At 35.7% G+C, this 3,648-nt stretch overlaps 1 non-coding gene across 1 annotated transcript; it reads right to left on the reverse strand.

The window, feature by feature from the left end:
• Nucleotides 1–3,200: 3,200 nt before the first annotated feature.
• TRNAG-CCC (transfer RNA glycine (anticodon CCC)) lies at nt 3,201–3,273 on the reverse strand. The gene has a single exon. It is a non-coding gene; the product is annotated as a tRNA-Gly (tRNA).
• Between the last annotated feature and the right edge of the window lie 375 nt (nt 3,274–3,648).

Raw genomic sequence — 3,648 nt, forward strand, 5'->3', positions numbered from 1 at the left:
CATAAAAGGGAATGAAGCACAGATACATGCATACTATGATGTGGATGATCCTTGAAACATGCTAAGTGAAAGAAGGTAGACAAAAAAGGTCACATATTCCATATGATTCAATTTTTAGAAATATCCAGAACAGGCATACCCATGGAGACAGAACACAGATGAGGTGGTTACCAGGGGCTGGGGAGAGTGGAATAGGGAGCAATGACTTAATGGGTAGGGGGTTTCCTTTTGGGATGTTGAAAACTTTAAAAAACTAGATAGAAGTGGTGGTTACACAATATTGTGAATATACTAAATGCCATTGTTCACTTTAAAATGGTTAAGTTTTTGTTATGTGAATTTCTTCTCAGTTAAGGAAGTATCTTTTATTCCTCTAACTGCTTTAAAATTTTTCTTTGCCCTTTCTTTTCACTTTTACTATTGGTGTGGTTTCCTTGAATCAGTGGTTTGATGTCTTTTGTTAGTTCTGGAAAATTCCCAGTTAATTCCCATTAACTATCCAAATATTGCTCTGCCTCAATTCATCTCCTTGCCTTCTATGACTTGAATTACATGTAAATTAGATTTTTTCCATCACAGTCTAAACTCTCTTATGCCTTTTTCTGTATTTTTCTCCTCTTTTTCTTTTTGTGTTTCAGGTTGCATATTTTCTCCTTTCCAGGTCATAAATCCTTTCTTCAGTGATGTTTAAGTTGATGTTAAACCTTCTATTGAGTTATTACTTTCAACTAGTATATTTTTCAGTCCTCACATTCCATATAATTCTTTGTTGTTTCTATTTAGTTGCTGAAATTATACATCTTGTCATTGGTTTCCTAAAAATACTTAAAGTTATTTTAAATTCTATGTCTTATATTTCCAATATTTGTATTTCTTGTGGATCTAGGTCTATTCTTTGCTTTTTCTCTTTTTTGGTTATTTGGTCATCTGGTATGCGTGGTATTTTTGATGGATTGCTAGACATTATATATGAAAAGTGTTGTGATAATCTGAGGCTGCTGATGGTGGTACCTTCCTCCAGAGGATTTCCTATTGCCTTGGGTGGAAACATACCACTTTTAGGGTATGGGTGTGTCACTTTAATCCAATCAGAAATTAAGCAAATTCAGAGTTGCACTTCAGTTTTTGAGAAGGCTAGTCAAATTCTAGTTCATTCTCTAGTTGCAGAGTGTAGCCCTTTGGGGATTCCAATGGAAAGCCTAGGGTGTTTATCAGGGTTTGCTCTCCTTGGTGGGCCCTGAACTCTTAAGTTTTGTCTCACAAGCCCAACAGGACTGCCTGAGCTCTCCTCATCTCCGTCTGTCAGCCGCCACATTTTGGTCACTTCACAGCTATTGTTTATGAATTAGCAAATGCCTCAAATGCTCATTGTTGAACTTTCCTTTTCTCTGGGCTTGTGGCTCCTGAAGTCCTCACTGCATTGATAGCTCTTCAATGTCTTAAGATAGAGTGTTTGAAAAAATGCTTTTTCCATATTTGCTGGTTGTGCTTGGTATGATGGTTGAACTGCAACAAGCTAGTATGACATAACCACATTTCCAATAGTGGAAACCTGATCAGTTTATTATCAATGGCTTAGAGTTCTCTTAGTGTGGCTTAAACTCCCTTCTAGACCTTCAAATCCTGAAATTGATGAGTGCAATTTAAAAAGGTAAAAGAGAAGATTTTGCAATTCTCTGCAAAATATAAGTATCTGTGTTGTCCTACTTGCTGTTTTTTTTTTTTTTTTAAATCTTCCTTCCCCAATCAGACCAAAAACTACTCATGAATACAACTCAGATGTATTCTATTTCAGTGTCTTCACATTGGGCCAGTAAGTACTCCATAAAATTGAGCTGACTGGGATGTATACTATCCCAATTAGCAACCACTAATTAGTGTTTAATTAGTTTTAACTTGGAACTCTCTCAGCATGAAATAAAAAGGGCTTTCACAGTAAGATACAATCAAAAAGCCAGAAATTAACCACCACTTGCTACTTCTGTATATCATTGATTTTTGGCAGCTATATGACTTTCATAAAGATTATGAAGATTTTAAGTAACTGAAATGTCCATCAGTTGGGAACTGATTCAATACACAATGCATTTGTTAATATTAAAGAAAATGAGGCAGACAGATCTGTATGCACTAATGTGGGAAAATCTCCAAATATTGGGGGAGAAGAATATAATGGTCTGCATATTCTTTTCTGGATAACCTATTGTTTCCTAAATTCTTGGCCTCAAATTTTAAGTATATGTTTTCTGACTCAGTTCTAGCAAAGAGCAAATGGAAGCCTCTCTATGCCTTGACATTGCAAGCTTTTGTGAAAAGGAATTTAGACAGTTAAGGGGATAGTTGATGCAGATGTAAAAACGAAAGAGAATCCTGTAGAGCCATTTAGGGGACACTTGTAAGGTTAACATGAAGACAGGAAACATTCACAAAAGCATAAGTCCTAATTGTTTACAAATGTAACCATTAGAGCATCTTGTGACAGTATTTGTGAGTCCCTTTCTGAGATTTCTTTACTTCAAAGGTGTAAAGTTTTCTTCAGGGATGTTAACATTTAATTCTTGAAACACCCTAGGCTAACTTGTCATCTAACTGTTTTCTGTGGATATAAGTAAGGTTGGAATTCTGTGGTTTGGCAGAAAGCCTCAGAAATGTCTTTCTTTTTTTTCCTTTGGGGATAAAGGAAAATTAATAGATCAGTGACCAATAGATAATATGTTTAAAACTATGTGTAGGAGAGATTTTGTGGGGGGGGGAAGCATCATATACGATGCTAGTAACTGTTTTAAAAAGGTGCATGTGAAAGAATATGCTTCTCTCTGCATGAAATCTCTTTGGAACTGTACATGTAGGCAACAGAGACTGCCGGATGAAGCCTGGGGCACTGGGTCAGGGTGACAGGGAGATGTACTTTTCTCCTTACACCCTTCTGTACTATTTTGACTTCTTAAAAAATCATGTACATACATTACTTATTCAGAAAAATAATTTAAAATGATTTCTAAGTACAAGAAAAAGGGGATAAAAGGGAAAAACTTAACATTTATTTTATTTTTAAAATATTTATTTATTTATTTATTTGGCTGCATCGGGTCTTAGTTGCAGCATGCGGAATCTTCGTCGCCGAGTGCAGGATATTCGTTGTGGCATAAGGGTTTTTAGCTGTGGCATGCACACTCTTAGTTGCAGCATGTGGGATCTAGTTCCCTGACCAGGGATTGAACCTGGGTCCCCTGCATTGGGAGCGCAGAGTCTTAGCCACTGGACTACCAGGGAAGTCCCAGAAAAACTTAACATTTATATACAATTTCACAACAATCTCATAAGATAGAAAAGTTATTCTTATTTCACAGAGAGGAAACTAAGGCTCAGAGAGATTAAAAAACTTGATCAAGATCATAAAGCTAGAAGTTGAATCCTGGTAAATCTGAATCCAAAACGAAGTTATCTTTCAGTTTTGTACTCTCAAAACATAAGTAACTTGGATTACAGTTATGATCAAACTGCAAAAAACGTTTAATGATAATTTAAAACACCCTAGTTGCAACACCATTAACTGATTTGTTTCTTATGCTGCATAAGAAATGGCAATAGTAAATAAGAAGGTATGCTTTTTCTGAGGCAATCAAAATTTAATTAAACTTCAAAAAC

Source organism: Lipotes vexillifer, unplaced genomic scaffold (assembly GCF_000442215.2).
Source record: "Lipotes vexillifer unplaced genomic scaffold, Lipotes_vexillifer_v1.1 scaffold613, whole genome shotgun sequence".
NCBI lineage: Eukaryota > Metazoa > Chordata > Mammalia > Artiodactyla > Lipotidae > Lipotes > Lipotes vexillifer.